Source organism: Manis javanica, chromosome 1 (genome assembly GCF_040802235.1).
Source record: "Manis javanica isolate MJ-LG chromosome 1, MJ_LKY, whole genome shotgun sequence".
NCBI classification, from domain to species: domain Eukaryota; kingdom Metazoa; phylum Chordata; class Mammalia; order Pholidota; family Manidae; genus Manis; species Manis javanica.
Window position 1 is genome coordinate 156,754,670 of NC_133156.1, and position 25,404 is coordinate 156,780,073.

Consider the following 25,404-nt stretch of genomic DNA (forward strand, 5'->3'; position numbering starts at 1 on the left):
GGACAGGGATGGGGGTGTGTGTCACTGGCTGAAAAAACAGGTGACCAGAACTGCTGGCTTGATTCCCCAACCAAATGAGGCTGTAGGATGGGTTCCACCATTGCTTGGAGTCTCTGGTCAGGTTTACTAGATGTTTGGGACTGGGTACTATATTCAGGATAGATGGAGCTCTGAGTCTGCTCCCTGCCTTGGCAGGGCAACAGGCCAGCCCCCTGGGCCTGTTCAGTTCATTGTTCAAGGACCCAAATCAAGCCTGAGTGTACACTGAGTACCCTGGTCAGGTGAGGCCACTGTTTTTCTCTACATATGGGAGATGTCATGGGCTATGCTCTCTGTTCAAGTGCCCTGGTATAGGGCTGTTGAATGGGCTATGTGGCTTCCTGCCCAGGCATAGTAGAAGCAGCTGTCTGGTGGGTAATGCTCTTTGTTTGTTGTCTTAACTCAAGCTGACCCATACCCCAAGTTTTCTGACTTAGCAGGGCTGCTGGCTTTGCTCTGCAAGCCACCAGCTCTGTGAGGGAAGTTTTGCTAAGTAAATATGAAACAGACATATAGATTAAAAAAAATAAAAGAAAGGTTCTGTCACTTTGTCTCTCTTTAGTGAAGGTGCTGAGATCAGAAATCTAAATGATTCTTCTATGGGTGTCATTTAGAAAATGTGGTCATAACATTATACGGTTGGTTCTGTAAACTACTTTTTTATGTTATGGGTTGTAAAGCATTATCATTTTAAATATAGAAGCATTTCCTTTTTTATACTAGCTGTCCTAAGAATACTATACAATGTTTTAAATTACCTCTTTTCTTCATATAATCAACCAAGAATATTTTTTCTGATGGAAAATCTTACTACAAAAGACAAGGAGATGTGCTTTTTAAAGATATAATTCTCCATCAGAAAAGGGATAGGCTACTAAGTTATCCAAATAAAGTGGAATGTGCTATTAAATTATCCCTTCAATTTTGGGAATTTATGAGTGAATATTCACAATGCAACATTGTGTGTTCATATTGTACATCCAGAATTTAAGAAAAATCAGTAATCTTTTTTGAGAAAGCACTGGAAGTTAATTTTTAGAAAAGCATATCATGTGTCTATACACTTAAATGGCTGGGCTCTTTGAACTGAAATGATTGAAATTACACTGTAAATTTGAGTTAAGTTGGTGAATCAGTTTAACTCAATGAATTGGATGGTTCAAGTAGATAGAACAAAATCAAAGAAGCTATAAAGGGGACACACCCCTCCAAATGAGGCATTTCTTATGGCATTTGCAAAGAAGTGAAGAAAGATCACAGACTTTTTTTATAGTTATTTGAGGTGAATGTATAACTTTATGGGTACGTAAAGTAGGAAAATAAGTGGGCAAAAACAAGTAAAAATTGGAGTGTTACAACAAAATATTTTTTAGGAACCTGCATATGTTTTGCATTTCAAAGGCTTTCCTTTCTCTCATTTTTGGTTATGCCTTTTTGAGTAGCTAATGTATTTATCAGAACTGATAACCTGAGTGAGATGATTTGGCCCTTGGTTATGTTTCTAGTGCCTCTGATGCCTATTTCAATTTTTTTTCTAAGGAGACAGTGTGTATTTACTTTTTGTAGAAATAATTTTTCATTTCAAACTGCTCCATTTTAGGTTTTATTTTTTTCATTTTGCTCTTTGGATTTTCTTCTGTTACATTTTTTTCCTATTGGTATTTAATTTATCATTTCCATATTTATTTTTGCTTTGCTCTGGTTTCCATTTTTTCCCAGTGATATTGTGGGAATTTCTCTGCCCTGCCATTGAGTTTCCTTTTCAATATTCCTTGTGCACCTATCAACTATCTTGATGAATAGCTTCCTTATGTCTCTTCATTCTCTTTGGTTTTATGGATGTAGTGTGTTGTCATCTTCCTATGGAGATTTCCCAAGCTATTGGAAATTTCAACCCAATATATGTTGATGGACAACACATTTACAGTTTTCATTGAATTTCTAATTGGCTTTGCTCCCTAATTTCTTTTCCACATTGCTCAGTCTTCCTCATGGACATAGAGTCTGTCTTTTTCACTTACCTGTCTGGGTCCTTCTGTCTGGTAGACTTTGGTTATGTCTAAGAAACTCTAGGTTGAGATTTCTGCCTAGCCAGCTTAACATGGGCAGTTAAGTACATTCTTCTTATCAGCTTACTAGATAGCAACTACAACCCATTTTTTTTTTTGAACAGACTTGACTTGTAGTAGGAAGACCCCTTAATGGAGGTGGCATTTGTGCATATATTTGGTAAATAGATAGCCAGATGGGGTTCTAATAGGGACTGTGAACTTACCATTGCTTGTTTCACCCTGAGTAAACCACTGAATTCTCTGCAACTCTATGCATTCTTGGAGATAATAACACCCTACTCATCACCCTTTTTGTGTGAATTTTGTTCTTGGAGCACTTATAGTAAGTGCTAATAATTTCCTCTGTACTTACCTATATAGAGACCTCAGAAAACTTAAAGTTGTACAAACGAGACACAATAAACATGGTAGACATGGTAGAAGTTGGCATGATAAAAATAATGCTATTAATAGAGCACTTAAGTGTTTCAAAGTTCATTCATATTGCCCATTTTATTTTATATTTACAATGACCTTGAGATCTGGTGAGGATCCCAGACCCCTCACAGGAGAATTGGGGCATCTCTTTGGGACACTGCTGCCATGTGATTTATTTGGGAGGAAAGAAATGCCCACTAAAAAGCCACATGGATATTCTGGAGGTAAAAGTTAGCAAGAGATTATCCTGAGTGTGGAAAATTGGATCCATTCAGCCTCATGGGGAAGAGGAGTTTTATGTTTCATTTCCAAGTTCAGAGAAAAGAAAACCTTTCTTTTCTTTCCTTTGTGTTGCTGTTGGCAGGACTTTGTAAGATTGCAACTCACATATAAGATGTTCTGGTCCAAATTTTCAAAGAGCCTCTGTACTTTGCATGTGTTAGATTTTTCATGCATAGCTACAGTGCTGGGTGGTGGTAGAATCTGTGGGGTGGAGCGGAGGGTGGGCACAGATGGGCTTTTTACATTTGCCACCTCGGTTTGAATGTGGAAATGTACTAGTTTTATGAGATTTGGTTTTCTTAAAAGTAGACTTCCTTAAGGAGGCTTATATCTTGAGCAATCCAGTCTTTAAATGAACAGTTCTGAGAATGATGAGGAATCTGTGCCTGTCTGCCTGGATCGTGGTGAGAAACTGGTTTCTTGTTTGATAACAGAACTCAGCAAATAGAGAGCTCTGCGCTGTCTCGCATTTTGTGTGGGCTAGAATGACTCAGTTGCTTACTGGTCATGTCATATGTTTTTCCCAGGTACTTTTTGCCTAGAATGGACTCTAACTAGGGAATGAATAAATGTCTCAGGGCTAGTGATTTGATAACAGAATAACTTGAGAGTTTGGTTTATTTTCAGAAAGATACAGATTCCTTCTCTCTGATGTGACTACCAGTCACTTTAAATGTCCTGTTTTGGCTATTTGCCATCTGTGTCTGTTAGGATAGAGAAGGTTATCCCGTGGTAGAAAATAACATGATAATCTTAGTGGCTTAAAATAATGAGTTTATTTCTTGATCCCATTGCTTGCCCATTGGGGGCGAGAAGGGGTGTCTTCCAGTGTAGACATCTGGACTCAGGATGATGCAGGCACCTGATTACACCTCCTTCCATATGCACCATAACAGGGAGAACCTCTTAAAGCTTCTGCCCACATTTGACACCTGTCACTTCTCATATTTCATTGGTCAAAAAGGTCACATGACCATGCCTAACTTCCAAGTAGCTGGGGACATTCAACTCTACTCTGAGCATAGCAAGAAGAGAATAGAAAAATTAAAACTGCTTATTACTCTTCATCATCCACTAAACATAACCACACAGGGAAGGAATTCCTCGATGATTATGGTAACTAGCCCTGCCAGTGTGAATTTCTCTGCCCCAGAGATTTTTGAGCATTGGTAAAAAGTGTTGTCATATATCTCCACCATAGTCCCCATGAACTGAATGCTCTGCATCCTTGGAATCTTATGATGCAGCAGCTGCAAGGACTACTGATGCTTTGAAGTGCTTCCAGTCACAATGGTTATGATGAAAATAATGGTGAAGAATAAAACCCACCCACAGAGAGGAACATATCCCTCAAGCACTTGCTTAGCTTCTACATTTTTTCCACTTTCTTCTAAAAAAGTCTTAATCAAGCCTTTCAAGTCTTAATTAAAGGACATCTTTGTGATCAGATTAATCAACATTTGATGGTCAAGGAAGTTAAGATTCTAAGAATGTAGAGAGAGTAAAATTTCTCAAGTCTCTAACATTTAAGTTGAAGTGTTTAGTTCATTTTGGGGGATTTGTCTTGTAATTACCACCCTTACCACCTCCACCCCCACCCTCACCACCTCCACCACCACTGCCCTCATCACCATCACCATCACCACCACCTCCGTCACCCTCACCACCATCAGTGCTACCACCACCTGTCATTATAAAGCACACTTGTGTGACCCATATGTTTCTCTTCAGACCATCATGGGAACCATAGAATTAGGTAAGATGTTTAGTAATTAAACTTGTTTCTTTTTCCCCTCCACACTGCATGGTCTAGAAATTTAAAAAGTCATGGAAGGCTATTGCTCCGCTGAGTTAGTTGCCTCACGGCGCTCTCTGCGGGCATCCCAAGAGCCCGTCGTTCCAGCGAGGTGCTGGGCGCTCCTCAGGCCGGCGGCGTGGGTGAGCAGGCACCATGCTGGTCTTCATTTCCACCAGTCAGATCCTCCTAACCAATGTGGCGGTGGTTCGGATGAAGCGCGCCGGGAAGCGCTTTGAAATCACCTGCTTCGAAAATAAGGTCGTTGGCCGGCAGAGCGGCGTGGAAGAAGGTCTTGACGAAGTTCTACAGACCTACTCAGTGTAAATGTTTCTAAAGGTCAGGTTGCCAAGAAGGAATGTCTGATCAGTGCATTTGGAACAGATGATCAGATTGAAATCTGTAAACAGATTTTGACTAAAGGAGAGGTTCAAGTATCAGATAAAGAATGGCACATGCAGTTGGAACAAATGTTCACGGACATCAGAACTATTGTAGCTGACAAATGTGTGAACCCTGAAACAAAGAGACCATACACTGTTATCCTTATCGAGAGAGCCGTGAAGGACATCCACTATTCAGTCAAAACCCACAAGAGTACAAAACAGCAGACTTTGGAAGTGATAAAACAGTTAAAGGAGAAAATGAAGACGGAACGTGCTCACTTGAGACTTCGGTTCATTCTTCCAGGGAATGAAGGGAAGAAGCTGAAAGAAAAGCTCGAGTCACTGATCAAGTTTATAGAAAGTGAAGACTACGCAACAGTTAGAAATTGTGTGTCTGATTGACCCAGGCTGCTTCAGAGAAATTGATGAGCTAATAAAAAAGGAGACAAAAGGCAAAGGTTCTTTGCAAGTACTCAATTTGAAAGATGTGGCAGAAGGAGATGAGAAATTTGAATGACGTTCATCAGTCTCTTCAGCTGTAAAACACTAAAGCATTTTCATTTCCCACAGTCCTGTTCTTTCTTTGATCTGCCAAGTACTTGCTCAAACTATGTGACCTCCCCATTTTATGTTAAATGTATACACAAAAAGACTTTCCTAAACAAGTATTATAATGTGGGAGATTAATTTCAGTTTAATTTTAAAGTGGGGTTTTAGGCAAAAATGAAAAATCCAAAATATAAAGTCCAGAGTTGCATTTTGTTACTGTCTCATGCCTTTGTGACCTTCCAAAATAAAAATTATTTGAGGCAATTCTTGTGGATAAAACTGTAAGTTTTGTGCATTATAATAAGATAAATTAGGGAGGATATGTCTGTATGACAAAAAGGGAGTTTGCACTGAAAAATGAAACAATGTCTTATTTCTACTTAATGAAATGTAACTTTAGGAGTAACTATATTGTGATCTAATATAAAGCTTCAATGATGACTTCCTGATTACGTTCAAAATAGATACATGATGACTGTGCAAGACTTAAGTAATACTCATCCAACATGCTGCCATAACCTAGATTATTCATGGTAAATAAAAGTCATTTCTAGTTCTTAAAGTTTATATTAATGTGGCTAAAATATGCAATAAAACCACTGTTTATTTTTATTAAACTACAAAAAAGTCATGGAAGAAAAGTGGCAACTCAGAACTATGTTGGGGACTGGGTTTGGGCTAAACCTATCTTCCTTCCTCTTGGCTTTTCTCCTTTCAGTTCTCTTCCCATGGTACTTGGTCTCTTCCTTTAGACTTGGGAGAGAACCAGAGCTAATAGATGCGCTGTCTGCAGCCTTCAGGAAGGGCCGTGCGCCCCTAAGGCTCTCCCCTTGGCTCCCCCACCACGCACTTGGGAGCCAGAGCTAATGGATGCCCGTCTGTGACCTGCAGAGGGCCGTGTGCCCCCACAGCTCTTCCCTTAGCTCCCCCACCACACACTCAGGTGCACCCCTTTGAAGGGCACAGGGGGGTCAAGGTTTCCTAGGTTGGGGATATTTTTCCTGCAAAACTCTGCTCACCAGCCAAAAGGGGGAAACTGGAAGGACCCGTCTAAAGTAAAGAGGCGTAATTATCCAGCAAATCAGAATGATTTGGCAGAATCACTGCAGTTGGCAGGTCACACCCAGAGGTGATGCCCCAGGCCTCTGGGAATAGTGTTCAGAGTGGGCTTTCTTTGGGGGTGACTCCTGCCGTCCACTAAGCTGTGGAGATTAAGGTTCTGTCATAGCTTCTGGCTTATGTGGTAAGGATGGCACCTTGGAGCCTTGCCCATGTCGATGTAGTTTTAACAACCCTTTGCAAGACCTCCAGGCATCCATGTCTTTAAACATCCTTGCTGGCTGAGGTCATGGTGAAGAGTACAGAGATCCTGGCCCAAAGCTAAATCCCTAGAGCTTTATTTAACCTCCCCCCTCTCCTCCTGCCAAATATTAACAAAACAAGGATGTTATTAAATTACCAATCCTGGCTCCAACGGAATATTTGCCAAGAATTCCATTCTTCCACATCACATAATACATTTTATTTTCCTTTTGGGGATTTGTTTTCTGAATCGGTTTACTTCTTTGTGGTCTAATAATCAGCAAATGGAATTCTCTCCATTTTTCATCCTTCATCATTAGGGGAAAAATACAGTATCACTTTCTGGCAAGAAATAAATATCTCAAAATGAGAGACAATATTTAGTGACCAAAAAAACAAAAATCCCTCGAGAGTACTACTTTTCTGATGAATCAGAACTGGAAGTGATTAAGGGCTCAGTGCATTAAAACAATGAGCACTCAAGTCTGTTCCCCCATTTTCATAAGGAAATCAAACATCCTTTTTTTAAGTAAGTGGGGGCTGCTTAACAAATCTTTAAAGTGAGCCACGGATAAGTGCACTGGCATGGTTTGAGGAAATTAAAAATATTTATTTTACTGAACTAATATTCCCTGCTGGAGATTAAAGCAGTGAAGGGATCCCACAACTGTTAGATACTGTTCAGCAATTTAGTTTCTGTCAGCTTGAACTTGAGTACAAGTTTTCAGTTGTAACTAACTAAATTCATATAAAATGTTCCTTGAATATGAAATGGGATTGTCTCAGATTGTATATTCAAATAAAAATATACTTAGTCTAATTTTATTTGAATTGGTGGATTTAAAAAAATACATTCAGAATTTGAAATTCCTGAGAATCTTTAGGTTGATTAAAATGTTGGTATGCTGTAGAAATTAGGATTTCAAGATCTTATATTTTGATCATGCTAGTTTGGAAAGTTCTTTTTGCCACATTGTAATGTATTTCATAAGAAAACAGTTTTAAAGGCATTATGTAGAAATCAGGACTAGCTATTTTCATGTTAGGCTACTACCTCATAGCTATTTGAATCAGTGCATACTATTTGCAGTTGGTTGTGATCTGTTTAATCAATTCGTGGGTGTACGATGCAGCACTTATTTAATTTTTATTTTATATTTATAAAGGAAGGGATATCCGGGACATAGATATATTACACTGAGATAGTCATGTGTTGCTCAGGAGGCAGATAGTAGCTACAATAGTTGTATCAATGAGTGGTTACTATGTTCCAGGTAATAGACTAAAGGATTTTATGTCCATTATTGCACATGATGACTTTTACCATTTTGCAGTAACTATAATTATCATCCATTTACAGGTGAGGAAACTGACAACTTGAAGAAGATACCTAGCTTTCCCATGAGCCTTTAGCTGGCAAGTGGAAGAACTGGAGTGCTCCTGAGATGTCAGGTCGGTTTTCTCTGCCAGGTGTTGTGGGGTTTCCTTATCATAGGCAGAGACGTGGGTATTTAAAGATGGTGGTAAAGCTCCTGGGGTAAAAGGTGGTAAGTGCAATTCCCATCCTCTTTCTCTTCACAGAGGACCACCTTGCACTTTCAAGCAGGCTTTTCCATGAAAAAGCTAACATGGGCAAGTACCCAATACAGTCCCCAGTGTGCTTTCTTCCAGAAGATTACAAAGACTGGGAACCTAGCCTATTATTATTAATATTTTAAAAAAGTTATTCTGGCTTCTTTCAGGGCCATATCAGTTTCAAACATCACTGTCACGGTGGGAGCAACCGAAGTTGAAACCGCCTGAATGCTAAATGTAGCCCCAGAGCGGAAACTTTGCTTTAGAGTTGCAAAGTCGCTGGAATATTCATAGAAATGTAATATGAGCAAAGGATACCAAGTCAGTGTCAAAACTTTGTTCCAAACCATATTTGCTATTTGTGAGACTGGCTCCTCAGGGCTCGGCTGGAGATAAGGTAAGAGGCAGAGCAGGGTGGGTACAGCATGTACCCAGGGGCTCCCCTGCCCCCTGGATGCAGGGGCTTCTCTCTACAGGAATTAGTGTTTGGAATGGGGTGCCACTCTAGGAGGACCATCTCTGCCTCAGAAATGGAAATCTTTCCTCTGTGTTGCCACCCCAGTTTTGTGCCTGAGTTTGAAACTGAAACAATGTAGGAGCCTGTAGGAAAATCATTGTATGGTGGGAGTGTGGAAGTGACACCACTTGCTTTTCCCTTGAAAGTCTCCTGATCAGGTTACTGATTAAAAAAAAAAATCATAGCAGCATAGGCCCTGATGAGTATCATCTTCAGATGCTGGAATCATATCTTTAAACAAACCAAAGGGATTATCTACTGATGACCCAAATTTCCTTTCAAGAATTAACAAATCTCTCATTTTTCCCCCCCTAGGAACTCTACTCATCTTTAGTTAATCTAAGAATTAACATTTAGCAAATTACTGCCTCAGTGCCTTAAATGAGGTATGTGCCTAGTGGCTCCATTGATTAGAACTCTGTGCTAATGAGGTCACGAGTTTAGTCCCCGGGAGGGCTGCCTCACTTCACATGGTCCCACTCTGAACCACAACCAGGCCTCCAAATGCACACTGGTCACAAGTGGCTTTCTGAGGGAATAAGCCACACAGATTCTTCACCATTTGTGGGAAAGAACAATGCAAAGCAGGTGCTTTGGGTTCACTTAGAATATGACAGGGATCCCATGGGGTGACAAAATGGTACCCCAGAGGCTGCAACAACTTCCAGCATACTGTTCAAGTGCCATGCTTCCTGGGGGTGGCTTCTGTGCTGGGAAATCCAGTTTTGACATGTGTAGGAGGTTTCAGTCATGAGCCTTGAAGGGGGTGTCACCTGGGAACAGAGGAGGCTGGCTGCTGTTTGGAGAGGCAGACTCAGAGGGATGCTTTATGGGAATTTTGTTGAATTTTCACTGATCACTTATTTAAAAGATGGGTCATTTGGGGCCTTCCAGTTATTGTCTGTAGTCATGCAACCCATGGGACCATTTCTGCCACAGCTGGGCCACTCCAGCCATTTGCCTCAGGCTGGTGGGAGATGCAGTAGCTAGGAGTTTTAGGAGTGTGGGTGATTGCCCAATTCTCACTCTCATGCTTTCTTTCATTTCCCAGTTTCAGAAACCACTTTACTAGACTGAGGTCCAGTTCTGAAGTTTCATCTCACCCAAGCATGACCAGGTGCTCGATGCCTCTGAGGTCATTTCTTGGGCTTAGAGCAGAATAATGCCTAGTAAGCTCCAGGTGTTAAACCTAGCATCCTCCCCATCTTTCTCCCATTTACTAGAAATACCTTCTCCAGGACAGAAGCCATTTCTTTAAAAGAAAAAAAAATTTTTTAAACATTAATCACTGTACTCTTATCACCCAGTGGAATGCTTTGGATACAGTAAGAGTTCAATAAATATTTGTTGAGTGAATAAGTGGATGAAAGAATCAAATGTAGAATTGGTTCCATTTTGACAAAGGCAATTTAAAAAACGTTACCCTATCATTATCTTGTTCTTTTTGTCACAAAATTATACATAGTTATTGAAAATAACTCAGAAAATAGATATGAGCAAAAATTAAGAAAGTAAAAAGTACCCATAATGTCATTCCTCAGAGATAACCTTTCTTGACATTTTGGGGTACATGATATTCATATCTATATGTATTTCCACCATATATATGTAACTCAGACAATATGTATTATTGAGTAATTTTTTGACTTATGTCAAAAAACTTTTTATGAAATTATATATTCTTCCACATCATTAAAAAAAATTTTTCCTGAGTGTTTATTGCATGACTTGAGTTCACCTTAATCAGTCACATATTATAATATCCTTGTGGCTTAAACTTTCTACATAACTTTGTTTATTTCCTTGGGATAAATTCCTACAAGAGGAATTGCATGGTTCCATGGTTTTCTAATTTGCTATTTGCTAGTTCACAGGCAGAAAGTATATTGATGTTCTTAAGCTTTGGATTTCCCTTATTAGTAGTGAAACTGAGGGTTTTCATGTGTCCATTTAAATGTCTTCTTTGCAAATAGCCTGTTAATGTCTTTTAAGACCCATATATTTTGAGGGCCAATATACTTAGCCCTCTATATTTCACAGAACTATTGTAAGAATTAGTTGAAGTAACCTATTTGAATATGTTCAAAACCTACAAAGCAATACCCAGATGTGTTGACCATACTGTGACCTGGTAGGGTGAGGGTCAGAAAGAAAGGTCACTTGCAGGCAAATGGACTGAAGGAAGGCTTGGCTAGGCTTTGCCAGAGGAAGGTTGGGGAGGGACACCTGTGGAGAAAAGGAAAGAGGCCTTGGCCTAGAGATTTGTTACTTTGAGAAGGTCACTGGAAACAGACAAGGTCAGAGACAACACAGGGGCTGGCAGCCTGCAATGGGAGTCAATTAGAAACAGAAGGGAGCAAGCCGGGCCAGGGAGCTACAGAAGCCAGAGGGATGGTGTCCACGGGCGGTCCTCCTGGGGAGCAGGGGGCAGGCATCTCCTCAGATGTTCCAGGATTGGCCACCGAGAAGAGAAAATTCCAGCAGAGCCCCTTCTCTGCAGACTCACCCGAATTCCTGTCTGATCAAGGTAGGTGTGTCTAATGACACACAGGAAACCATGGACACTGCACACAGGTGTGGTCCTCTGGCCAGAGCACACTGGAGCTTCCAGTATTATCCCTGGAGTCCACACCTGGGAAAAGCAAGTCAAATATATAGACAAGTGATAATTACATAAAGATAAGATACTGCACTGAAATTCCCCCAGCACGTGTGTGACCCCACTTACGCAAAAGAGAATTATCTTTGCTTCTATTCACATATTTAAGTGTTGTTTTCACTTGTTACAACTAGTATATATTTCTTCTCTAATTTAAAAAGGATCCAATAAAGAAAAAGAAATTTAAGACTAAAGAGACATACATGCTGTGAGCCCAGCCTGCTGCTCCCCACTCTGCAGCAGGGGTCGGAAATTCATTATGCCCACAGGAGCTGAAGTTCTGGGCTGTCATGGGAGCCCCCGCTCAGACAGAGGAGCCCCAGGAAGCACCTGAGAGTCACACCTAAGCCCCACAGACACTGAGCTCCTTGCCATCTCACTCTTAGATGACAAGGGCAGCCATGCCTCCTTGGCAGGCAGGAACCTGGCTAACAGACGAGGTGTTTCCCAGGCTGGGAGTCAACACCTTCCTTCCAGATCAGGTGTGCATTGCTGCCTTGCAGAGGTGAGGCATGGGTTCATGTGTAGGGGAAAGAACTTGAGCTTAGTGGAGGAGGAAAAATGAGAACTTTCCTTCTTCAGTTCAAGAGCTGCCACTGCAGAAACAAAGTCTCTGACTGGGGTTTTATGTTATTTTCCATTAGGTAAAGCTGCTTGAAGGCCATGCTATTTGCTGTGTCCTTCATGTGTTGGGCACTGTTCAGGGCTTGGAAATAAAGTAGGGTACAAGACTGAGATCATTTATGACTTTATGGAGGCTATGGTTGAGCTGGGGAGATGGGTGGTCAGAAAGGGACCAAACAAGCTGAGTAGTACACATGGCGATGACGGCTGACAGAAACAGAAGGGGCGGAATGGTCAGCGTGGGCTGTTTTGGATCTGGAGGCAATGGAAGGTCTTTCTGAGGAGATGCCATGTAAGCAGAATCTGGAGGGAAGAGGAGGGAGACTAGCCAGCAGGTGGAAGGAAGAGCCAGGAGGTGGGACTCCAGGTCAGTCTCTTCTGGTGTGTCTGGGTAACGGGGAGCCTGGCGTGCTGGTCCAGATGAGGCTGGAGAGGCCAGCAAGGGTCAGATCATGCCTGGCCTCATGGGTGGCTCATGTTTAGAAGTTTGATCTTCTCCTAAGTGCAAAGGCAAGGTAAGAGGTGCTTACCAATCTGACGTGATGCAGCACCTTGCCTGAAGCCAGTGTGGTAAGAATTTATGAACAAATGCAAAATAAATAAATGGATTGATGCTCCAGATGAATGTCAAATTTTGTCAGTTTCAGAGAGGTGGAAAAAACTTGGTGAGGCCACATCCCTTTGAGCCTCTGGGAACCAGTGCCTCTGTCCTCGTGAGCTTGCTGTGACCAGGGCAAACTGTGGCCAGGGGCCACATGGAGTTGCTTGGGCTCCTTCCAGGGGCCTCTGGGGCTTTTGCTGTAGGAGTTTGTGGGAACAGGAAGGAGCACCCTGTGGTCTTGGCTGGCCCCTGTTACTCCTGTGGGGCAGCTGGGGCCCCCGACCAGTGTCTGCTCACCAGGCAGGAGTCCCTGCCTGTCCTCCACCTCCTCCTTGAGCCTGTCTCCAGGGGTGTGAGCTGTGACTTAGGATCACCTCCATGGCCTGAGTTTCACTGAGGCGTGTCAGCATTTTGGGACACATGAGTGGCACTCAGACTAGCTAGTGTAGGTCTCTGGTCAGCTTGGATTCTGAGTTTCCACAGGTTTCCACTGGGAACTCTTTGGGGCAGAATGATTTTTTGTATCTTAATCATTGATGTGTGGAATACAGTATTCTCTGCCTGTGCTTGAATCATAGGAACCCCTATTCTTTGAGTTCTAACTCTTCATAAAAATGGCAGCTGCCTCAAATGTGAACTTGACATTTCAAAGAAGCAGAGTGATGTGAGCTAGCTTGAGGTAGAGAAGCAAACACGGGCTTCGGGGTAGAGCTGAGTTCCAGACCCGCCCTGTACTTATCTTACTGCTGTGGGACTTTGGAGTGGACAATTTGCATGATCTCTGAGGCCCATCTTTTCGTCTTTAAAATGGGGGTAACACAATCTACCTCATAAAATGCTGGTGAGGGTTTAAAGAGGAGAATTAAAATACGTCGCACCCAAGAGATACTCAGCAAATACTAGTTTCCATGTTCTTTTACTGTTAATAATTTAATGAATCCTTCCAAAAACAGAACATGCTTCAGAGTAGAATCTGACCTGATTTTTTTGATGGGACATCCCAAAGGATGTTAGGTTCCTTTGTTTGGTTTGTGGTAAGTTGAGTCTGCATTTAAAAGGGAAGAAAAGGAAACCTGTAGTACCTCAAACAATGAGCCTTTTTAAAGCTTGCACTGGACTCCAATTTCAAAGCATATTCTTATTAACATACTTTCTTATAAATAGAGTACCACTCATCAAATATTTATAAAGTAGTAGCCTGAGAAGCCAGCACAATGCTTGGCAAGCCTGGGGACATTTCCCACGTGCACTGTGGGATGGCATAGGCAGGGGAGACCCATTTAATTCTGTGACATGGTCTGGGGGCTCCAGCATGAGCTAGTCTTGGCGTGGTTTCTCGCAGCTCTGGGCCTGTTCTGGAGCCGTTCAGGACTCCCACGTAGCCCGTCCTTGCAGGCAACTCCCTTTGAAGTCCACAGGAGCTCTTTGAATGGAAAACATACACAACGGGATGTTGATGCAAATAAGAATCAGGCCTGATGTACGCGGGAAATAAAGGTGCTTCTCACCCCAAATATTAGCTCTTTAGCCAAGAAACTATGATTTGATCATTAAAGAAAAGAGTCACTCCCCCTCAACCCCCCTGATCTATCATGGAAGCTCCAACATCCTTTCACTCAGGAAATGATAAACTTGCTAATTACCTGCAAGTTTTAATTAAGCAACAAATGTAGACAGTGCAGGGCTCTGCTTTTACTTTAAACATATCAATAAAATAAACATTCTCAATTTCAGGGCAACTTGCTAAACGAAAAAAATAAACATTACTGTCTTTTGAAATATCACTCATAGAGTGATAATTTAGAAAAATATCTCTATTAGAGATTGTTAGAGATATTTTTTGGTTGAAAATGCAATCGCCTATGGAGTGCAAAGCCTCAATTTGTAGACAGGTTAAGTAAATTAAATCACTCACTGTCTTTTTTTTCAATGGCTTTAAAAGTTAAAGGTAATTTGCAAAGAAAATGCTCAGTTTGAATTGGTTTGTAATATCTGTTAATGATCTTTAAAAAAATCCACTTATTCACAATCCTGTCCCTGAGGGAATTCCAGTGTGCTATCAGAAAAATTTCTGAAGTCTGAAATGTCATTAGCTAGTGATTTCTTTGAAGTAAAAAGCCCTGAAAAAATAAATTATATGAGGTATACAAGTGCACAGGACAATCACTTTGATGAATAATATCTGTGTTTTTCATACCTAACATGCAACAATTGAAATCCAAGCTGCTAAATTATAGAGCTGTCTTCTGAATTACCATAGTGTAGGCATACCTGTTCTGTTTATTTCACACATGTATGGAGTTCTTCCATATATTTATAGATTGTTGATGTAAAAACAGGAGTGTTAGGAACAATTTTGATTATATTTAGTGCGTTTACCTTTTGGAAACACAAGGTGTTGCCTAAATACAGGCCTACAGGTGTTGCCATCCAGGATTAAAACAATAGCCTGCTTAGCACAGCAGCCTAGGTCTCAGAGCCAGGTGCCCTAAATGGGGCTGCAGGTACTACACAGCCCCCCGAATTGTCCAATATTAAATAACAGAGCTGTGAAATACTACACCAAAGGGAACATTTTCTTCCTGACCCCAGCTGGCTATGAGTTTTTGCCTGGAAGCAGGGGAGTCTTTGTAATACAATACTGGTCAGTTTAACTACAGATGCTGCTCTGGCCCCTAGAAATAGCTAATATTTTTTTCTTTGAGGGAGGAGTTGAATTTTACTAAACCATTTGTTACAGGTTCATTATACATTTCTTAAGAAAGTATTTCCTTGTAGCCAGCCTAAATTTGTTACCTTTTAATCCTGCTTTATGTGATAAGACTAAAAATACATGAGCCTCTAGCAAGGCCTTTCCTTATCATCATTATTTTGTATGTTGGGCCTTTAACATTTCTTCCTTCTCAAGTATTACTCACCTCTTAGCTAAATTGCAAAGGTTCCTAGTTTTATTCATTTTTCCTCAAGCGGAAAGCATTCTCTTTTTCCTAGTCCAGTGGCCCTGCAATCATATGGGTGATTCTTCCTATTTCCTGTCCTGTAACTGACATGAGGAGAGCAGACTGAACACAGATAAGGGCGCACCACTGACTGATTTTGATAAAGATATTCAGCAACAATTTCTGTGTTAATTCCTCCATTTAGTTCACCTTGAGAAATGCAAATCAACATTTGAAAAGTTTCTTTTAGAAGAGTTTTCTTCTCTAAAACTTTTCTTGTATTGGGGCTCCCCATAAGGAAGATTGCAAAGAGCAGAATCATTTAACTTGGTGCATTATCCTGGACTGAACACATTCTATAACTACCCCCAGGACACAAAAGAGAATACAGCCAGTGTTCTTGATTGCCCCTGTGTTGGGAGCCCCCTTTCTCCTCAAAGATGGCCACTATCTTGATTTATTTTTCTTTTTAATGGAATAATATCTTTTTGTGAGGGAATATATTTTATATGCAATATTATAGTGGCTTCAGGTCCACTACCCTGATTTCTGATACCGTAGATTTTTTTTTTAACTTTATATAAATGGAATCACATTGTGTCTGGTTTCATCCTCTCAACAGTACACTTGTGAGCTGTATTCCTGTCTTTGGGTGAAATGATGGTATATTTTCCTTGTTGTATTTCCTTCGTTGTATCAATAATATACCACAGTTGACCCAGCATACCCTTGCTGAACAGATGGGTTGTTTAAGTTTTAGGCTATTTCAGAGAGTGCTGTTGTAAACTTTCTTGTGCACATCTTAGGTGGGTGTGGGCATGCATTTCCTGTGGGTATGTAGCTAAAGGGGAGCTTACTAAGCTCTAGGGAGTGACTGTGCTCACATTTAATAACATTAAGCAGTTTTCCAAAGAGGTTGTATCATTTTCCACATCACCAGTATTGAGTGACAAGTCCTTGCTAATTGTTGCTCATATATATATATATATATATATATATATCATTCTGAGCTTGACTTTACACTCTCTTTATGGTGTCTTTGAATGAACACAAGATTTTAATTTTAATGTAGTTTAATTCACCAAAATTTTCCTTCATGTCTAGTGATTTCCATGTCCTGTTTAAGAGAGTTTTGCTCACTCCAAGGCCGTGAAAATATCCTTTTATATTATCTTCTGGAACTTCTATTGTTTCACCTTTCACATTTAGGTCTGTAATCCATATAGCACTGAGCTTTGTATATGGCGTGAGATTGGGATCAAGCTTGTTTTCTCTCTGACATCCACTTACCCTATATCATTAATGGAAAATACATCCTTTCCCTGATGCTCTGAAGTGATACTTTTGTCATAAATTAACTTCTCACTTATTTATACAATGATCATATGACTTTTTCCTATTTTTTGTAGTGTGATCAATTATTTGATAGGTTTTGAATGTTAAACCAATCTTGCATTTCTGGATTAAAACCAAGTTGGTTATAATGTATTATTTATTTTACATATTGCAGCATGTTTTGATGAATTTTACAACAGTGTGCATGAATGAATTTTATCTGTAATTTTTTAAATGTGATGTCCTTGTCAGGTGTGTTATCAAGGTTTAGTTGGTTCCTAAAGTGAAGTTGAGAAGTGCCCTCTTCATAGGACACACACACACACATGCTTATTTATGTATTTATTATTGGAATTAGCTAGAACAATTATGGAAGCCAAGAAGGCCCATGATTTGCTGTCTGCAAGTCTTGGCTGATTCTGAAGGCCCAACAATCAGGGGCTCTGATGTCCAAGGGCGGGAGAACATGGTCATTCAGATCAAGCAAACAGAGGAAACCCACCCTCCCTGCACCTTTCTGCCCTATTCAGGTCTTCAGGGGACTGGATGATGCTCACTCACCTTGGTGAGGGTGTCTTCTTTGCTCAGCCTGCCAATCCAGATGCTAATCTCTCCAGAGGCCCTCTCACAGACACACCCAGAACCAGTGTTTAACCAGTTGTCTGGGCATTCCTTGGCTTAGTCGAGTTGACACGCAAGATTAAGCACCACAGTAAGTATTCGCCACAGTGTTTTTCATTCCAAGCTTCTATATGTTTTAAACTTAGACCTATGGCAGGAAATAGCTTTTGTGTGAATTTTGCATGAGAAAGTAAATATAAGTTAGACTATCTTCTAGGACTTTTCATTTGGCACTCAGCAGTGTACTCACGTGCTCAAGGCTGAAATTTGTTATTGCATCTCAATCCCGGACCCCATCATCATGGCCCACCCTGGGTTTAAAGGGAAACTATAAGATGAGAAGCTGTTTGGACATATGACAAGCATTCAGGTAAAACACCTGCTTCCCACAGTGAAACTATAAAGTCAATTTCATCTCCTACTGTTGACACCTTCAGTAACTGTCCCACATGGGTCTTCTTTTCATCCCCTTTAATATTGCATAACTAATATCTCACCCCATCTCTGCATTCCTGCTTGCTATTGTCCTAGTTCAAGGACTCATCACCTCTTGCCTGGGCAATGGCATTTGTGGAACACCTGGTCTCTATTCCAAACTCTTCTCAGCATCCAGGAGCTCGGTTTAAAAAGGAAAGCTGGCCATATTAGTCCCCAGTTGAAAACTGGTGACTGTCTATTGCTTTACAGAATGAAGTCCAGGCTCCTTGACACAGCACAGGAATCTGCTCACAACCTGGCACCTGCTCACCTCTGCAGCTCTGTCTTGCCCTGCTCCAGCCTTTGGCTTAACGCTCCAGCAGCTCTATCTGCTTGAGGTTCCTAGTAGATACCGGGGGGTTCTTTGTGTCCCAGTTTTTGTGTATGCTGATCTTTCTCCCTGAATAGACTTGTCTATGTCTTTCTCAAAGGTAACACATTCTTTAACAATCAGCTCAGGTCAGCTACTCTTGACTCACCCAGCTGGGGCTGGTGGCCTCCTTTCTGCCCATGCCTGTATCTCTATGGTTAGTCTGTGAACTCTCTGCGGGCAGGGTCCATGTCTTAATAAACTATGTACATCCATAACTTACTGTCAGTAACAAGCGCTGGTAGATAACAGGTGCTCAACAAACATTTATAGGTTCAAACAGAAGGCCTAATACTGGTTAGTTTACCAGTTTGAGCCTCATTTCATCTCATTTTGGAAGCCTGAGATGCAATAACATAGCCCAGACTTCATGACTGGGAGGGAAGAAGGAAGGCAAAGGCTGTGGACAATCAGCAGATGCAATCTCTTCCTATGTAACTGAATTCAGTTCGGATGATTGAAATGCTCATGACGGAGTCGCTTTTTGTAGAATGAATTAGTAACAAGGATTTTCTATAAAGATAGATTTTTTCCAGAGAAACACATTTGAACAATTTACTCTAAGAATTTAAATGAAAAAACAATCCTACTTAAAAGGCAAATTGACCAATATCCTTCCCCTTTTCTCTTATTAATAAAAGAATTTACACAGAAACTCTACAAGAAATTGTGTAAAGAGATTCACAAGGATCATTAAAGTCTCTCCTAGACGTTCACCCTCACGTTGTAAAATTGGCTATACCCTCAAAATGGCATCACATAAAATGGGCTTTCTGGGGCTCTTGTCTGTGAATGGGTTTTAGTTGCACAGTGGTGCCATTCATTTTATTTCGCCCATTTATTGCAAGTACATTCTAAATTTGGCCTTAATTATTTTTCCTTTCACAAAAATATTTTGTGGGATCTTTTTGAACCCTGACTACTTCCTTCTTGCCCCTTAAAGCAGAATCCAGGAGTGTTATTTTTGTTCTCTCCTAATTAAAATAATTGCTCGGTTCCTTTTAACTAGATTCATGCAGTTATTAGCCTAATACGTGGATGGGTGCCATGGGGTGCTTGAGAAACAAAATGAAAAGTGATCATGTAGCTTCACATGAAAAAGGTTCTGTGGTGCCAAGGAGCATTATTTCCTTTCAGCTGGCAATTTATAAGGGCCTTTAGTAAACCTGGCCCCCCATTCCCTCACTAAAAGACTATTAAGAGAAAGAATAGTCCTATTTCCTTTATTAGGTATACAGCTAACTCAGTACAATTTGAAGAGGGCACTTGATATGTCGGCTATGGTACAAAGACCTGGGGTCTGGTTTTAATCTCTGCCCCTGCTTTGTCTTTTAGAATAACTGCAATTGAAGGATAAATGCTGTGTGTGCCCTCTACCAGTTGGTGTTGGTCAGAGGACAGTAGAGGAGGAGGGAGGGTTTGAGGAAGGTTCTGCCATTATTGTCTGAATGACAAGTCCCTGATTATAGCTAGGCTCTGCCTTTGTCTGCTACCTGGAGCAGCGGGTGTTGTCATGGCTGGGACTTCTGGCTTGTCGTGCACCTTTATTTACTAAGTCAGCATTGTAGACTTCTGCGTCCAGACCAAAAGATGGATACCCTTTGCCACCTGTTGGTGATTGGGGAGGGTCAAGTGAGAATGTGAGTCCAAGTGTTTTCTAAACCATAAGATGCTGTGTTTGGGGGTATAGACATGATCTATAATGACATTAAAATAAGTGTTGTCTCTATTTGGCATGTGAGGAAATGAGATGTGGAAGGATATTGGTCAAAGAGTAAACCAGCAGAAGAGCTGGAAGCCAGTCACTCTTTTTACAATCTACCACATGCCTCTACATTGTGTGTCTTTCCATGGTTTCAGAAATGCTCAGTTCTTTAATTTATTTGTTCATTCAGTATTCAACATTATTTAAGAGGCTACTATGAACTGGAGAAAGAGCTGAGATTTTCAGGGAAAGTGATGACTGTATAAAGAAGAGCTAGAAGATTCTTCAAATAATTTTGTTCTTGGATCCTAATGGCTGGAATCCTCCAGAAGCATGGAGATTCTCCTCTTGATTTTCCTTGTGCTGCCCAAGGAGTTGGCCCTTATTTGTGCTTTGGAAAAAGAGGGCAGCTGGGACGGGAAAGGGAGAGCAGTCCTGTCATTCAGCAGAATGCTGCCTGATGCTGCTTTATGCAGTGTGTGTGTGTGTGTGTGTGTGTGTGTGTGTTCATCTGTGTGCGGGCACACCGTGAAAGGGGAGAGAGAGATACGGACATGATAATAGCAGATCCTACCAGCAACTAAAGGATAGAGACCATCTAGGTCTGGGAGATTTGAAAGTTAAGATTTTGGACATAAAGTTCAAGGGAATCAAGGTCAGAGAAGTTTTCAAGTCTGAATTTCCCAATTAAATGACTTATATTGAATATACCAGGTGTGGGCTTATTTTATCATATTATTAAATACAGTCTCCATTCAGGTTGTATTCAGTCAATGATGTACCTTGTAATTTTTGAAATGATGACTCCCACATGAGCCTGGAGGAAGCAGTTTCCACCAAAATATTGAATTTGCCTTGTCATGGTGAGAGAAGTGAAATTCTTGAGAGCTTCTAACAGTTTTTGATACTTGCCCTTTTAACAGGGAAGTTTGTCAGTATTTTCCTCATAGTCAATGTTGTTGGCTACTTGTTCTCTTCAGGTTTATCTGTGAACCACATCATAGTCATATGATTATCTGAAACAGAGGTGTTGATGAAGGTGCCTCATAAAAAAATAAAAATCTTACAGAATCCTTCACTGCACAGTTGTCACCTGCAAAGACCTCGGAGAGGTACAATAGAATATTCTGCCTTATTCTCCTCTTTCTCCCCACAAAGTCAGCCCCAGCCCTGCTGACTGAATTTGGAGGTGGTGTTATCTGATTCTGTAATTCATGAAGTTGTGTTACTTCTAAAATATTCCCAGGACTCAGGACACTGCTGTTTTAAGAAGTATAGTTTGTCTCAGCACACTAAAAGCATATTCATAGCAGGACTTAGCACTGATACAGGTAACACTTTGCATCTGTAAGAAATTTGTAAGCATTAACTAATTTATTTTAACTTTCCTGCAATGGAGTGAATTTTCTTCCATTTGCTATGGGAAAACCCTTCTTTTTCTAATTCTAATCTTTTAGCAGGTATTCTACTGAAAAATTGTCACCATGCTGGAAATGTTTTATAGAGGGGAAATAAATCTTTCAACACAGTGTAAATTTCCATTGAAACAGATGACCTCTACTTCAGAGTATAAGCCTATTTTTAAGTGATTAAGCAATGCTCTGGAAAAAAACCTCTATGAGAACTATAGTTATTGTATTACTACTGTTACCATTAGTACCATTACTGTGTGCAGTGTTCTTGATCGTTCACATTTATTACACCTCCCGAAAGGAGAGCTTGTGGAAAATCTTGTGCTGCCTTTTTAGTGGAGAGTTTGATCCAAGGGTGGGAGGAGTTTGGGGGGATGGTCAAGGGGCTGAGATAGAAAGTGCAAATACAGGGTTATGTTAGTGATGTGGTCCCAACATGGCACGAAGCGAGGCGGATTGCTTAATCCTCTAGACTAGGGAGGCAAAATATTGGCCCCTAAGGAAATGTCTGCATCCTAATTCCTAGAACCTGTGAATGTTCCCTTATATGCCAAAGGCTTTGCAGATGTGATTAAGGATCTTGAGAAGGAGAGATTACCTTGGGTTATTTAGGTAGGTCCTAATTCCAACTGTAAGTGTCTTGAAAGATGGAGGCAGAGGCAGATATGACACAAAAGAGGAGAGGACAGTGTGGCCGCAGGCACAGAGGTTGGGGTGATGTGGTCACAGGCTAGTGAAGGTCTGTCATCAGCAACTGAAGGAGGCAAGGAGAGGCCCTTTCCCAGAGCCTCCAGAGGGAGCACAGCCCCCACTGACCCCTGGCTGTGGGCCCAGGAATACTGGTTGCAGGCTTCTGGGATCCAGAACAGGAGGTAATACATTTCTCTTGTTTTAAGCCACCAGGTTTGTGGTGATATTTTATAGCAGCCACAGGAAACTAATACAGGGACCATCCTCCTGGAGAATGAACTATTAGGTCTCAGGATAGACTGATCGGGTGGGGGGAGAGGAAGGAAAGGAACGGAGTTCACTGGCCAGCTGCAACTTCTGTCTGGTCAATGGTTTTCCTTGTGGGGCATTCATATGCCCCTTTATCTCCCCCTCTTGCCTCCAGGTTGAGCACGGTTGGGCGCTGAGTTTTGTTGGAGTGTCCCATTCTTCACAGGTAACAGGGAAGCTCCAGATGGGAAGACAGAAGCCAGTCAAGGGGACACAAGAAGAGGCTCCACTGGGTTGCCCCTTAGGAAGCCTGCTGCATGGGAGCAAGTGGCTGGCAGCTCAGAGCAGCGTAGTGAAGTCACCACCCAAGAGGCGCATACAGGGAGGTCCTGAACAATCATCTCCTTGGCCCTCATCACAACCCCAGGAGACAGGTATATGATACTCTCCTCATTCAATGAGCCCATTCTCTGATCTTGAACACCATTACCTTTAGGAGCTCGCTGTCGCTCAGGTCTATACGTCTCAATCTTCAAATGCAGTAACTGAAATCTCTTCAGCTGAGTCAACATCCCCCACCCTCATGTAGCACTCCATGACTGACTCTAGTTTTACTTCATGATGCACATAAAATAGGCTCATTCTTACACTGAAAGCTCTCTTCTAATTTTGCATAGTTTGTATTCTTTTCACTCTGCCAGGCAAAGCACTCCCCATTTCTTTGGCATGTTGGAGGACCTTTCTTTCCATGCTGGTAGCCACATTGATCCTCTGGACATGTAGCCATTTGTTTCTCTCCTGCCTCACAGGGAAGCTCACAAAATGAACCAGGACTTCAGGTATGGTCTGATCAAGCACACAGGCATCTTTCTTCTTTAATTTTTACATCACTGATGTAGCCAGGAATTATTTTTATTTTATTTTATTATTTGGCAAGCACACGCTTTTTATTTGTACAGCAAGTTTGATTAAGATGCCTTTTTCTTATACTTGAATGCAGACAGCTATATGGAAGAATGTTAGTACTAAAGGTGCCCTAAAAACCCTAAAGAATTAATCGCTTTCAAGTGGTATTGCTGTGTGGTTGAAATCAAAATGCCACCCCATGTCATGGCACAAAGATATCCACCATTTTTATGCAGAATTGAGGTCAGTCAGTGATTTCTACAGGTCAGTACCAACCAGCCATGCAGGACTGGGGAGTTGTCAGCCAACTGTCCCCCCAACATCCTCACTCCTCACAAGAACCAAACACTCAAACCCAGTTCTGGAGCACCGTCTGGCCTGGAGGAAATCTACCTGGTGGAAATGTTCCCTTTTCTTGTCTCTTAGCAGGCAGCACTCATTTGGGTTTGTTCCTGGTCTGATCCATGTCCCAGGATCACTGCATGAAGAGCCATTACCATGGACTGAAAAGGCCAGTGTGGAAGGCACCTTATATCCACTACCTCTCATCTTCACTGTGACCCTGCAAGGTACATACTAGTTTTCATTTTACAGGTAAATAAATTAAGGCTGAAATTAAGTTTTAAGATTGTAGAGTAGCAGACCTGGAGTTCAGACTCAGGTGGGTCAGACTTTCTGATAAAACATGTGGTAGCCAAAATGATTTTCTAGCTGTAGGAAGGGGAGGGGTGCCCTTAGACCTCTGCAGGGGGGCTGAGCCTGAGGCTGACCTGTCTGGCTTCCTGAAGGAGCTGGGTGGCATATAGTTGGCATTAAATGGCTCAGCCTTTGTAGGCTCTCCCTCAGTGACTAGGTCTTCTAGTGTCACATGTGTTAGGAAACCAGGTCCTGCACATTCTGACCCAGTCTTCACTGTTCACAAATGTGGGAGTTTCTTTGGCTCAACATCAGTTCATGAAGTGCCTTCTAGATCTCTTGGACCAAGCCAGGGTAGGGATGGAAGAACAGATGCCCTGGGTATAGGTCATGTAGCCTGGGGATGGTAAGGGTTTGAATTGAAGGTCCCAAGTGTTGAGTTGGGTGAAGCAGATCCTGCGAGGGAGCCAATGGCATTTGAACTTTTCCTGGGCTGTCTACCCAGAATAAGATGTTTTTAGATTCATGAGAATTTTATGAAGCATTCTCCAACTTTTTACCTCTCGTCTGTCTTTTTACCTTTACCTCATTCAAGCAACTAGGCCAGTGCCTACTTGTTCTGAGGGAGGGAAGTGATGGTGAAAAATGAGTCTTCTGGTTGTGGCAGATTCTTTAGGTTGATGCCGTCAATCCTCTCCCAACTGGCAATTACCTGCTGTGGAGGCTAGGAAACTACCAGGCCACCTTCCCAGATACCTTGCAAATGGGGGAGGGCAGGCGGCTCCAGCACTGACCCATGGAACAGGCCGTGGCCTACTGTGGCCTCTTCTTTTACTTAGGGCTTTTTTCCCTGCTTGGAAAGCATGTGATGCCCAGGGGACAGGGCCATTGCTGAATAGTGGCCTGGGTCCTGGAGTGCATCTTTGAACATTGCGCCAGATTTTTTTGTTGGGTCCCATAATAAATTCCTATTTGGTCAAGCTTCTGTTGTTGGTTTTTTGTGATATTTGTCCAAATGTAAGCCTTACCCAGTGTTTTGTTTTGTTTTGTTTTGCTACATTTCTGTTCCTTAGGGAGACAGAAAGACCTCAGGGTCTCGCTAAGACTTGAGAGAACAAATGGGGACATTGGACAGTCATGACGGTGGGGGCTGCAGAGAGGAGGAGATCTGTCCCTGCTCTGTTGACAACCAGCAGGGGGTCAAAGGGTGGAACCAGACCGTGTCCAGGGTGACTTGGCAAACTGC

At 41.7% G+C, this 25,404-nt stretch overlaps 1 long non-coding RNA gene and 1 pseudogene across 9 annotated transcripts in view; both read left to right on the forward strand.

Moving 5' to 3' along the window:
- The window catches only part of LOC108402752 (uncharacterized), an 80,014-nt gene that overhangs the window by 28,599 nt on the left and 26,011 nt on the right, over positions 1-25,404 (forward strand). For 6 of the 9 annotated variants that reach the window (XR_012132386.1, XR_012132382.1, XR_012132383.1 and 3 more), the window contains 4 exons: positions 8,203-8,294; positions 17,623-17,804; positions 22,792-23,050; positions 23,949-24,091. This is a non-coding gene — a long non-coding RNA (uncharacterized lncRNA). Of the gene's footprint in view, positions 1-8,202; positions 8,295-8,584; positions 8,815-17,622; positions 17,805-22,791; positions 23,051-23,948; positions 24,092-25,404 lie in introns of all 9 variants that reach the window. The other 3 variants (XR_012132388.1, XR_012132384.1, XR_012132389.1) reach the window with 2 other exon arrangements.
- Positions 4,684-5,544, forward strand: LOC108402751 (ribosome maturation protein SBDS pseudogene; annotated as a pseudogene).